This window comes from Pseudophryne corroboree, chromosome 4, assembly GCF_028390025.1.
Source record: "Pseudophryne corroboree isolate aPseCor3 chromosome 4, aPseCor3.hap2, whole genome shotgun sequence".
In the NCBI taxonomy this organism is placed as follows: domain Eukaryota; kingdom Metazoa; phylum Chordata; class Amphibia; order Anura; family Myobatrachidae; genus Pseudophryne; species Pseudophryne corroboree.
The window spans coordinates 153,322,115-153,335,523 of NC_086447.1; the positions used below are offsets into that span (position 1 = coordinate 153,322,115).

Here is a 13,409-nt window from a genome sequence, read left to right on the forward strand (position 1 = left end):
ATATAATTGGTGCACATAATGAAATGCAAAGATATAAAGCTATAGAAAAGGATACATACTGTATTAATGTTAAAATGCTTCTGATATATATATATATATATATATATATTTTAAAATTAAAAATAAATAATAACATAAAAATAAAACTGGGTATTGGGGGAGTGTATGGACATGTTGAGCTTCAGGTAGCATTGGGACTTGCACATGAAGATATATCCAAAACGATTTTATTTAAAAAATATATATTTTTTTTTTATTAACATCGGCACAAACATTGATAGTCAATATATCAGACCATTGATGAACGGACCATCGTGAGAGAGATAAAGTAAAGAGAGATAAAATACCAGCCAGTCAACTATTAAATGTCATTTTTCAAACACAACCTGTAACATGGCATGACCCTGAAGGAGAGTTCAGTAAAGTTGGAGGTGAACCAGGAGAGAACAGTGCTACAGTGGTCAAGAGAATGAAGGATGTTTAGGAAACAATGGTGGTCAACTATATTGAATGCAACAGACAAGAGGGGAGGATGGCTAGGTAGAAGAGAACCTTTTTCACATCCTCAATTAGATCATTATTTACTTTAGTCAGGCTTGTGGAGTGTACAGGGCAGTAGAGTCAGGTAGAGAGTGAGATGAGAAAGTAATTCTGGTGGCTGTGCACAAGCTGCTCAAGTAGTTTGGAAACAAAAAGTCAGAGTAAATGGTACAACAGCTGGAGAGTGATTCGGGTCAAGAGATGACTTATTGAGGATAGTAGAGATAAGCATGTGTGATGTTTGAAGAAAAAAATCTGCCCGTGCTGATGGACAGATCTAAGAGGTGAGCATGATGCAGGCAAGCTTAACGATAGAGGGTGTGGAGGAAGTGGAAGGGAACAGGAGCTGGAAAATGAGACGACATCATAACAGGAGAGAAAGAACTGAGAATGAGTGAGTATCGGAGAACGTGAGTGTAGAGTGACGAATCTGGTGAGAGGCTGCATGATGAATAATTGTGCCTTTGAAGTAGATGACACAGGGGAACATGTACTAAGCAGTGATAAAAGTGGAGAAGTGAGCCAATGGAGAAGTTGCCCATGGCAACCAATCAGCTGATCTGTATACTTTTATAGTAGGTTTGCTTGGCTAGCTAGTGGGCAGTATAGCAAGATAACAGGAGCGTAAGGTAGGTTTGCTTGGCTAGCTAGTGGGCAGTATAGCAAGATAACAGGAGCGTAAGGTAGGTTTGCTTGGCTAGCTAATGGGCAGTATAGCAAGAGGACAGGAGAATAAGGTAGGTTTGCTTGGCTAGCTAGTGGGTAGTATAGCAAGATAACAGGAGCGTAAGGTAGGTTTGCTTGGCTAGCTAGTGGGCAGTATAGCAAGATAACAGGAGCGTAAGGTAGGTTTGCTTGGCTAGCTAGTGGGCAGTATAGCAAGAGGACAGGAGAATAAGGTAGGTTTGCTTGGCTAGCTTGTGGGCAGTATAGCAAGAGGACAGGGGAATAAGGTGGGTTTGCATGGCTAGCTTGTGGGCAGTATAGCAAGAAAACAGAAGAAATGTGTAAAAAAAAAAATCTTTGTTGGATCAGTATTTTCTCCAGTGACCCCCCCCCCCCCCCCCCCCATAAGAGACAGCAGCATGGGAATGTGAAATATTGTCAAATCACAGTAACCTGAGAGTCAGAGCTCACCTACTTTTGATGTGTATGATAAGTTTTATTAAGGAAGAATAAAATACAACAGAACTATACAATGAAAATTGAATTCAAAGGGTGTCAACAATAGATGCAGTACATATAACAATGTAACAGTCAATATATTGTTATATTGTAATGTAATTTCAAAACATTTCTCCAACACAAAGGCTGCAGCTGGGGCACACATTGCCGGCGAGGCAGAGTGATACCCACAGCCATTGTGGAGTAACTTCTTTGATGCCAAATAAGCATCTTTAATCTACAGTATAACCACAATGGATGGGCGGCCAAACATTAGTACAGGTAAAAATCCTTCACACCATCAGAATGACAATGTGAAAGGTGTTTCCTTAGGCGATGGCAAAGGCTTTGCATTGTGTGTTTACAATGCATTTCACCTTTCAGCGAGCCCCAAGCTTTCACCCACATAGAGCAAACTCTACACCTGCTTTCAATGGAATTACAAAGGGAACTACTGTAAATCTTCTGTCTATGCAGGGCAATCCTTTGAACATTTCTGTTTTATCCCCTCTTTCTTTTTCTTGTCTTTCTTATTGCAATAATGTGACAAAGAATTGTTGTTAAGAAAAGATTCCAGCTAAATAACCTTGATTCATAACAAGCCAGCCTTCTCTGCGATTTTCTAGTGTTGACCTACCGCATAAAAGGAGATGCTAAGAATTGTAAAGAAGAGGGAGTAAGATTAATTCTCACTTGTTCTCTCTGTTCTGTATTTGTGTGTTCCGAGAGATATTGTTATTGAAGGTTGGCTATGTGGACTATACACCTTTAAGTTAAGGAAAAGTAAAATTGGTTTATGGTGGTTTTAGGCTCAATTTATGTGGATTAAAGGCAAAATATGTACATTAGATAAGAAAGCTGTACAATTTTGTTCCCAGTGAAAAGGTCAGGTGCACGTTAGTATATAAAACCCCCAAAATAAAGAACACACTCACTAGGGATATTTTTTGCACAAATAAAATATGTGGTTCAGAGGCAGATGTATTAACCTGTAGAAGGCATAAGGAAGTGATAAACTGTGATATCTGCAAGGTTATAAAGGCACCAGCCAATCAGCTCCAATATGTAAATTAACAGTTAGGAGCTGATTGGCTGGTGTGTTTATCACCTTGCACATATCACTGGTTTATCACTTCCTTATGCCTTCTCCAAGTTAATACATCTGCTCCTCAATGTTTTGGAATGCAGGGGTGGGCTTTGTGGAGCCCCTACTCAATCCTTACATATAGGCTTGCTATAAAATCCCTAAGTAAGGTTTGGTTTAGGCTGCGGGGAGGAGGGGTTAGGTTTAGGCACCACCGGGGAGGGTTAGGAAGCAGGAGTGTGAGGGTTAGGTTTATCTGGATTCTGATCATCGAGATGCACTGGCCAGTATTCTGACCGCCGGCATCCCAACCACCGGCATTTCAAGCCCAACCTTGACCATGCCTGGCTTCAGGATTAAGATACTGAGCCTGCAGGATTTACAAACTACAACTACATGGATTTAATTACTCTAATTACAACTTTTGCCATGCTATCAGGTTGTTTTGAGTCACTGGGCTACACGTGTGTACATGCTTTGGGTGAGATACACCAAATATGCGGTCAAACTTCCAACGCAATTTTTGGAGGTTCGACTTCATTCCCTTTATACATCAAACTTCTGAATGCAAAACTTTTCGAAGCTTATTCCCAATAGGTAATTACAGTATGGCGTAGTATAACAGAACCTACAGTATGGGCTTCTCGCTACAGCATTCCCCCAGCGGCTGACGGCAGCACTTGGGTAGAAGGGCTTCAGGATCATAAAATCCCTCCACAATAAAGGACAGCTCTTATCGGGAGAGCTGTCCTTTGTTTTAATCTAAATGCATATGGCGTTAATAAACCCCACTCTGCATGTGATCAGTGTCGGAATGCTTCGTGCTTCTATCCACAACATTCCACTGAGACTATCCTCACAAAATTGATCAATGTGCTACTTACTATACAGCAAAGTCTAAGGGTCACTTCTCAATATGCATCCTCCTGGATCTTTCTGACCTTTCATCTCTATTAATCTCCTTCTTATCCTGTACACGCTTTGCTCCGTTAGACTTTATGACACTGTTATTTCTTGGTTTACTTTCTACCTATCTGGCTGTTTCTTCAGTGAGTGTCTCTCCATCTAGAACATCCTCCCTCAAAGAGCCACTGAGGGGAATCCAATTGTGAGTGATGTTCTTGCACCCGCAAGTTAGCATGGCAGCAGTCACACTTTACGGCAGCTGAAACTCACACAAAACTGCTTGATGCTCCACAGGCCAATGTGAATTCAGGCTGAGAGCGGGCCAAGAGGGGTGCAAGATATGGTGCCGCTGCTACAATGGCAATTCACACCCTTCACCCGCATTTGGATTTCCCCCATTCTCTAATGGAGTCCCACAAGGTTCTGTTTTCATCCTGCTGTGTTTGTCATTCTACTCTTCTTAGTGATGTCTTCCAATATCACCTCTATACACATAGCACACAGATCTATCTCTTCTCCCAAACTCTTACATTCTTGTGTCTTAGAGGCTTAGGTTTAGGCACCTCCGGGGGTGGTTGGGGTCAGGCACTAAGGGAGAGGTTAGGGTTAGGCTGCAGGAACAGATGGTTAGTGTTAGGGGGTAGGGGACAGGAGGGAACAGCTCACACTCACCCCTGTCGGTCTTTCAATAATTGAGATGCCGGCATTGGTATTATGACCGCCGGGATACCGTGCACCGGCAATTCATACGCTACATCTCTCCTGAAATCCTATCACTAACAACTTTTTAACTATGCGGGAGATATATCAAAGCTTGTACAGTGAAAACGTACAGAGAGATAAAGTACCAACCAATCATCTCCTTTCATTTTACATGCTGTGGGGTCTATTTACTATACCTTGGACGGAGATAAAGTGAAAGGAGGTAAAGTACCAGCTTCTAACTGTTATTTTTTCAAATACAGCTTGTGACATGACAGTTAGGAGCTGATTGACTGGGACTTTATCTCCGCCCACTTTATCTCCATCAAAGGCTTAGTAAACAGACCCCTGTATTTGAAAACTGGTAGTTAGTAGCTGATTGTATGGTACTTTGTAGACTCTGGGGTAGATGTATGAACAGGAAGAGATAATAGAGCACGTAATGTGGGCTGATACCGCTCCCCCCAGGGCCGGATTAAGCCTTCAGGGGGCCCAGGGTACTAAAGACAGGAAGGCCCCCCCCCCCATAGTTATGCCTACTGTGTGTGTACTCCTCCTCCCACAACAGCAATTTCCTGTACCCACATACAGATCAGGATTTATACTTTATTGGGGCCATAAGCAAGAAATCTGTTTGGAGCACCCCTCCCTCAACTGCATGCAATTATGCAATTTCACTCACACACTGCCCCCCATTGCCACACACACACAGCTCCATAGCTGACCACAAACACACACACACACACACACACACACACACACACTGCCTTACTGACACGGGCATCTCTTACTGACACAAGCACCTCTTAGTGACACAATTACGACACCCCTTACTGACACCAACACACTGACATAGACACACTTACTGACACACACACATCTCTTACTGACACAAACACACTTACTGACACATGCCTACCCAGACACCACTTACTGTACTGACAGATAGCCCTTATGGACACAGACATCATATTGGAAAATACATACCTGCTGACAAACATCCCTTACTGACACAGATACCTGTTACTGACATACACAATACAAATACACTTACTGACACACGCCCCTTACTGATACAGACATCCCTTACTAACCCACTTACTGACATATCACTTACTGACACCACTTATTGACCAAGACTCTCTTTACTGAAACACACACTTACCGACACCACTTATTGACACACACACTGACACAAACACACTTCATGACATGAATTCATACCCCACCCCCACTACTAAGACTGAAACACACGCTACTACTCTGTGCAGCTGGTGGCTTGGCAATCACATCTCTTTGTAGCTTAACCTTTTGCACTTGTTATCAGCAGAAGCCGGAGGTCTCGCATCTGACTCGTCTCTCCTCTCCTCTTCTAGTCCGACTGACTCCGCGGTGTTCGTCTCTTCTCAGTGACGATGAGAGGAGGCGTGCCCCTGCAGGCCAGAGAGCTAATGCTGTAGCTCTGTAACTCTTCGTGCAGCTGCTCAGCAGTTGTGTCTGAGGCAGAGCAGCTCAGCCGGGGGGCCCCTTGAGACAGGAGGGCCCGGGGTACATACCCCCCGTGACCCCCCCCTTAATCCGGCTCTGGCTCCCCCCATGTATTACTACGGCGCTGTGTGCATGCCGATATGTGGGGGCAATTTATGAATGGTCAGCATCGCTGATTGCTCTGACACCTGCAGCTATCGATTTCGACAGTTGTAGGTGTTTGTGGCCAGAGACCCCCAGCCACATTGAAAATGGCAGCCGCGGAACTGAAGGGGTTAACCCTTAGCTGCCGGCGCCATTATGAGGACAGTGGGCGCTTGGTGCCACTTTTAAACATGCACTGGCGCTAGGCGCCATCTTTAAATGTATTGTAGGCGCTCTGCGCCGGGTATTTAAATATGTAATAAATGCTTTAAAATATGTTTTATTGTCTGCTTCGCGGGCCCGGACCTCTCCAGCGGCCGCGGCAGTGAGAGTGCAGCCCTCCGGCACGCCGTGCTGTGTGTGTGCGCCAGGGGAGAAAGGTGGGCCGCTGCAGCTGGGAGATCAGCTCCCTCTGCAGCGCTCTGTGTGATGCCGCTGCTGGGGGCCGGGAGCTCTGCTCCCGGCTCCTCAGCACTGCAGAGGTGGCCAGCCGGGATGAGCGTCCCGGGCTGCAGGGGGGTGCGCCGCTCACGGGGGACCGGGCTCAGTGGCGCATGCAGAGGGGTTTTTCAAGTACCTGGAAACCCCCCCTGAGGAGATGAATCTTCTATTTTTGAGACACAGCTGTCTCCGTCTCAGTAAAAAGCAGCAATAGGGAGCTACCATAGCTCTCTACTTATAGACTGTCCAGAGGGGTAGAGTGAGAAGCTGCTGGCTGTGCATGCTTTGCCACAGCAGCTCACACTGCTGCCGATCAGCTCCCAGACCCTGGTGGAACGGTATGCATAGAACTGTGTGTGTGTATGTATGTATTTGTAGTAATTTATGTATGTGTGTTTGTGTGTTTCTGCGTGTGTGTGTGTGTGTGTGTGTGTGTGTGTGTGTGTGTGTGTGTGTGTGTGTGTCTGTGTGTGTATATTAGTGATGTGCACCGGAAATTTTTCGGGTTTTGTGTTTTGGTTTTGGGTTCGGTTCCGCGGCCATGTTTTGGATTCGGACGCGTTTTGGCAAAACCTTACCGAAAAATTTTTGTCGGATTCGGGTGTGTTTTGGATTCGGGTGTTTTTTTCAAAAAACCCTCAAAAACAGCTTAAATCATAGAATTTGGGGGTCATTTTGATCCCATAGTATTATTAACCTCAATAACCATAATTTCCACTCATTTCCAGTCTATTCTGAACACCTCACACCTCACAATATTATTTTTAGTCCTAAAATTTGCCCCGAGGTCGCTGGATGGCTAAGCTAAGCGACCCAAGTGGCCGACACAAACACCTGGCCCATCTAGGAGTGGCACTGCAGTGTCAATCAAGACAGGATGGCCCTTCCAAAAAATACTCCCCAAACAGCACATGATGCAAAGAAAAAAAAGAGGCGCACCAAGGTCGCTGTGTGACTAAGCTAAGCGACCCAAGTGGCCGACACAAACACCTGGCCCATCTAGGAGTGGCACTGCAGTGTCAGACAGGATGGCACTTCAAAAAAATAGTCCCCAAACAGCACATGATGCAAAGAAAAAAAGAGGCGCACCAAGGTGGCTGCGTGACTAAGCTAAGCAACACAAGTGGCCGACACAAACACCTGGCCCATCTAGGAGTGGCACTGCAGTGTCAGGCAGTATGGCCCTTCAAAAAAATACTCCCCAAACAGCACATGATGCAAAGAAAAAAAGAGGCGCACCAAGGTGGCTGTGTGACTAAGCTAAGCGACACAAGTGGCCGACACAAACACCTGGCCCATCTAGGAGTGGCACTGCAGTGTCAATTAAGACAGGATGGCCCTTCCAAAAAATTGTCCCCAAACAGCACATGGTGCAAAGAAAAAAAGAGGCGCACCAAGGTGGCTGTGTGACTAAGCTAAGCGACACAAGTGGCCGACACAAACACCTGGCCCATCTAGGAGTGGCACTGCAGTGTCAGGCAGGATGGCCCTTCAAAAAAATTGTCCCCAAACAGCACATGATGCAAAGAAAAATGAAAGAAAAAAGAGGTGCAAGATGGAATTGTCCTTGGGCCCTCCCACCCACCCTTATGTTGTATAAACAGGACATGCACACTTTAACGAACCCATCATTTCAGCGACAGGGTCTGCCACACGACTGTGACTGAAATGACTGGTTGGTTTGGGCCCCCACCAAAAAAGAAGCAATCAATCTCTCCTTGCACAAACTGGCTCTACAGAGGCAAGATGTCCACCTCATCATCATCCTCCGATTCCCCACCCCTTTCACTGTGTACATCCCCCTCCTCACAGATTATTAATTCGTCCCCACTGGAATCCACCATCTCAGGTCCCCGTGTACTTTCTGGAGGCAATTGCTGCTGGTGAATGTCTCCACGGAGGAATTGATTATAATTAATTTTAATGAACATCATCTTCTCCACATTTTCTGGAAGTAACCTCGTACGCCGATTGCTGACAAGGTGAGCGGCTGCACTAAACACTCTTTCGGAGTACACACTGGAGGGAGGGCAACTTAGGTAGAATAAAGCCAGTTTCTGCAAGGGCCTCCAAATTGCCTCTTTTTCCTGCCAGTATACGTTTGGACTGTCTGACGTGCCTACTTGGATGCGGTCACTCATATAATCCTCCACCATTCTTTCAATGGTGAGAGAATCATATGCAGTGACAGTAGACGACATGTCAGTAATCGTTGGCAGGTCCTTCAGTCCGGACCAGATGTCAGCACTCGCTCCAGACTGCCCTGCATCACCGCCAGCAGGTGGGCTCGGAATTCTTAGCCTTTTCCTCGCACCCCCAGTTGCGGGAGAATGTGAAGGAGGAGCTGTTGACGGGTCACGTTCCGCTTGACTTGACAATTTTCTCACCAGCAGGTCTTTGAACCTCTGCAGACTTGTGTCTGCCGGAAAGAGAGATACAACGTAGGTTTTAAATCTAGGATCGAGCACGGTGGCCAAAATGTAGTGCTCTGATTTCAACAGATTGACCACCCGTGAATCCTGGTTAAGCGAATTAAGGGCTCCATCCACAAGTCCCACATGCCTAGCGGAATCGCTCTGTTTTAGCTCCTCCTTCAATGTCTCCAGCTTCTTCTGCAAAAGCCTGATGAGGGGAATGACCTGACTCAGGCTGGCAGTGTCTGAACTGACTTCACGTGTGGCAAGTTCAAAGGGTTGCAGAACCTTGCACAACGTTGAAATCATTTTCCACTGCGCTTGAGTCAGGTGCATTCCACCTCCTTTGCCTATATTGTGGCCAGATGTATAGGCTTGAATGGCCTTTTGCTGCTCCTCCATCCTCTGAAGCATATAGAGGGTTGAATTCCACCTCGTTACCACCTCTTGCTTCAGATGATGGCAGGGCAGGTTCAGGAATGTTTGGTGGTGCTCCAGTCTTCAGTACGCGGTGCCTGAACGCCGAAAGTGGCCCGCAATTCTTCGGGCCACCGACAGCATCTCTTGCACGCCCCTGTCGTTTTTTAAATAATTCTGCACCACCAAATTCAAGGTATGTGCAAAACATGGGACGTGATGGAATTTGCCCAGATGTAATGCACGCACAATATTGCTGGCGTTGTCCGATGTCACAAATCCCCAGGAGAGTCCAATTGTGGTAAGCCATTCTGCGATGATCTTCCTCAGTTGCCGTAAGAGGTTTTAAGCTGTGTGGCTATTCTGGAAAGCGGTGATACAAAGCGTAGCCTGCCTAGGAACGAGTTGGCATTTGCGAGATGCTGCTACTGGTGCCGCCGCTGCTGTTCTTGCTGCGGGAGGCAATACATCTACCCAGTGGGCTGTCACAGTCATATAGTCCTGAGTCTGCCCTGCTCCACTTGTCCACATGTCCGTGGTTAAGTGGACATTGGGTACAACTGCATTTTTTAGGACACTGGTGACTCTTTTTCTGAGGTCTGTGTACATTTTCGGTATCGCCTGCCTAGAGAAATGGAACCTAGATGGTATTTGGTACCGGGGACACAGTACCTCAATCAAGTCTCTAGTTGGCTCTGAATTAACGATGGATACCGGAACCACGTTTCTCACCGCCCAGGCTGCCAAGGCCTCAGTTATCCGCTTTGCAGCAGGATGACTGCTGTGATATTTCATCTTCCTCGCAAAGGACTGTTGGACAGTCAATTGCTTACTGGAAGTAGTACAAGTGGTCTTCCGACTTCCCCTCTGGGATGACGATCGACTCCCAGCAGCAACAACAGCAGCGCCAGCAGCAGTAGGCGTTACACTCAAGGATGCATCGGAGGAATCCCAGGCAGGAGAGGACTCGTCAGACTTGCCAGTGACATTGCCTGCAGGACTATTGGCTTTCCTGGGTAAGGAGGAAATTGACACTGAGGGAGTTGGTGGTGTGGTTTGCAGGAGCTTGGTTACAAGAGGAAGGGATTTAGTGGTCAGTGGACTGCTTCCGCTGTCAGCCAAAGTTTTTGAACTTGTCACTGACTTATGATAAATGCGCTGCAGGTGACGTATAAGGGAGGATGTTCCGAGGTGGTTAACGTCCTTACCCCTACTTATTACAGCTTGACAAAGGCAACACACGGCTTGACACCTGTTGTCCGCATTTGTGTTGAAATAATTCCACACCGAAGAGCTGATTTTTTTAGTATTTTGACCAGGCATGTCAATGGCCATATTCCTCCCACAGACAACAGGTGTCTCCCCGGGTGCCTGACTTAAACAAACCACCTCACCATCAGAATCCTCCTTGTCAATTTCCTCCCCAGCGCCAGCAACACCCATATCCTCATCCTGGTGTACTTCAACAGTGACATCTTCAATTTGACTATCAGGAACTGGACTGCGGGTGCTCCTTCCAGCACTTGCAGGGGGCGTGCAAATGGTGGAAGGCGCAAGCTCTTCCCGTCCAGTGTTGGGAAGGTCAGGCATCGCAACCGACACAATTGGACTCTCCTTGGGGATTTGTGATTTTGAAGAACGCACAGTTCTTTGCTGTGCTTTTGCCAGCTTAAGTCTTTTCATTTTTCTAGCGAGAGGATGAGTGCTTCCATCCTCATTTGAAGCTGAACCACTAGCCATGAACATAGGCCAGGCCCTCAGCCGTTCCTTACCACTCCGTGTCGTAAATGGCATATTGGCAAGTTTACGCTTCTCCTCAGACGCTTTTAATTTTGATTTTTGGGTCATTTTACTGAACTTTTGTGTTTTGGATTTTACATGCTCTCTACTATGACATTGGGCATCGGCCTTGGCAGACGACGTTGATGGAATTTCATCGTCTCGGCCATGACTAGTGGCAGCAGCTTCAGCACGAGGTGGAAGTGGATCTTGATCTTTCCCTTTAACCTCCACATTTTTGTTCTCCATTTTTTAATGTGTGGAATTATATGCCAGTATCAATAGCAATGGCCTACTACTATATTTACTGCGCACAACAAAAAAGGCACCACAGGTATACAATGTAGATGGATGGATAGTATACTTAATGGATGATGAGTGACGACACAGAGGTAGGTACACAGCAGTGGCCTACCGTACTGCTATATACAGTATACTGGACCTGGTGGACACTGTCAGCAAACTGCTAAACTAGTCTAAGAAAAAGGCACCACAGGTATACAATGTAGATGGATGGATAGTATACTTAATGGATGACGAGTGATGACACAGAGGTAGGTACACAGCAGTGGCCTACCGTACTGCTATATACAGTATACTGGACCTGGTGGTCACTGTCAGCAAACTGCTAAACTAGTCTAAGAAAAAGGCACCACAGGTATACAATGTAGATGGATGGATAGTATACTTATGGATGACGAGTGACGACACAGAGGTAGGTACACAGCAGTGGCCTACTGTACTGCTATATACAGTATACTGGACCTGGTGGACACAGTCAGCAAACTGCTAAACTAGTCTAAGAAAAAGGCACCACAGGTATACAATGTAGATGGATGGATAGTATACTTAATGGATGACGAGTGACGACACAGAGGTAGGTACACAGCAGTGGCCTACCGTACTGCTATATACAGTATACTGGACCTGGTGGACACTGTCAGCAAACTGCTAAACTAGTCTAAGAAAAAGGCACCACAGGTATACAATGTAGATGGATGGATAGTATACTTAATGGATGACGAGTGACGACACAGAGGTAGGTACACAGCAGTGGCCTACCGTACTGCTATATACAGTATACTGGACCTGGTGGACACTGTCAGCAAACTGCTAAACTAGTCCAAGAAAAAGGCACCACAGATATACAATGTAGATGGATGGATAGTATACTTAATGGATGACGAGTGACGACACAGAGGTAGGTACACAGCAGTGGCCTACCGTACTGCTATATACAGTATACTGGACCTGGTGGACACTGTCAGCAAACTGCTAAACTAGTCTAAGAAAAAGGCACCACAGGTATACAATGTAGATGGATGGATAGTATACTTAATGGATGACGAGTGACGACACAGAGGTAGGTACACAGCAGTGGCCTACCGTACTGCTATATACAGTATACTGGACCTGGTGGACACTGTCAGCAAACTGCTAAACTAGTCTAAGAAAATGGCACCACAGGTATACAATGTAGATAGATGGATAGTATACTTAATGGATGACGAGTGACGACACAGAGGTAGGTACACAGCAGTGGCCTACCGTACTGCTATATAAAGTATACTGGACCTGGTGGACACTTTCAGCAAACTGCTAAACTAGTCTAACAAAAAGGCACCACAGGTATACAATGTAGATGGATGGATAGTATACTTAATGGATGACGAGTGACGACACAGAGGTAGGTACACAGCAGTGGCCTACCGTACTGCTATATACAGTATACTGGACCTGGTGGACACTGTCAGCAAACTGCTAAACTAGTCTAAGAAAAAGGCACCACAGGTATACAATGTAGATGGATGGATAGTATACTTAATGGATGACGAGTGACGACACAGAGGTAGGTACACAGCAGTGGCCTACCGTACTGCTATATACAGTATACTGGACCTGGTGGACACTGTCAGCAAACTGCTAAACTAGTCTAAGAAAAAGGCACCACAGGTATACAATGTAGATGGATGGATAGTATACTTAATGGATGATGAGTGACGACACAGAGGTAGGTACACAGCAGTGGCCTACCGTACTGCTATATACAGTATACTGGACCTGGTGGACACTGTCAGCAAACTGCTAAACTAGTCTAAGAAAATGGCACCACAGGTATACAATGTAGATAGATGGATAGTATACTTAATGGATGACGAGTGACGACACAGAGGTAGGTACACAGCAGTGGCCTACCGTACTGCTATATACAGTATACTGGACCTGGTGGACACTGTCAGCAAACTGCTAAACTAGTCTAAGAAAAAGGCACCACAGGTATACAATGTAGATGGATGGATAGTATACTTAATGGATGACGAGTGACGACA

At 45.9% G+C, this 13,409-nt stretch overlaps 1 long non-coding RNA gene across 1 annotated transcript in view; it reads left to right on the plus strand.

Annotated features, from left to right (window-relative positions):
- LOC134911193 (uncharacterized) overlaps positions 1–13,409 on the plus strand; it is an 81,080-nt gene that overhangs the window by 9,656 nt on the left and 58,015 nt on the right. The gene's annotated exons all lie outside the window — the stretch shown is intronic.